Source organism: Otolemur garnettii, unplaced genomic scaffold, assembly GCF_000181295.1.
Source record: "Otolemur garnettii isolate 467f Iridium unplaced genomic scaffold, OtoGar3 scaffold00264, whole genome shotgun sequence".
NCBI lineage: Eukaryota > Metazoa > Chordata > Mammalia > Primates > Galagidae > Otolemur > Otolemur garnettii.
Window position 1 is genome coordinate 808,269 of NW_003852659.1, and position 627 is coordinate 808,895.

Below are 627 nucleotides of genomic sequence, written 5' to 3' on the forward strand. Positions count from 1 at the left end.
TCATTGTTGTTTAGCTGGCCTGGGCTGGGTTCGAACTCATCACCCTCAGTGCATGTGGTCGGTGCTGCAACCACCGTGCTACAGGCACCAAGCCGAGGATTTTAATTAAATTAAATTAATTTTTTACTGAGACAGAGTCTCACTTTGTCACCCTCAATAGAGTGCCATGGCATCATAGCTCCCAGCAACTTCTAAGCGATTCTCTTGTCTCAGCCTCCCTGGTAGCTGGGACTACAGGCGCCCACCACAATGCCTGGCTATTTTTGTTGTTGCTGCTGTTTAGCTGGCCTGGGCTGGGTTCAAACCCACCAGCCCCAGGGTCGTGTGGCTGGCACCCTAACCACTGAGCTATGGGCGCCCCCTGAAACATAGAATATCTTGATGAGAAAGTCTTAAACACCCCAGGAGGACACCAAAGTGGCCCTGTTCAATAGAAGACAGTCCTCTTTCCTGGTGAGGACATAAAAATATCAGTCCTCCATAAGTTAACATAATCATTTAATGGACCAAGTAAACATAACCCCCACAATCTTTTGTCTGGAATCAGACAAGTTGAATCCCCAAATTAAATGGAAAATAACCTGCAAAGTTAGGCAGAAAAGTGTGAAAGAAGATCTGTGAGCTGTG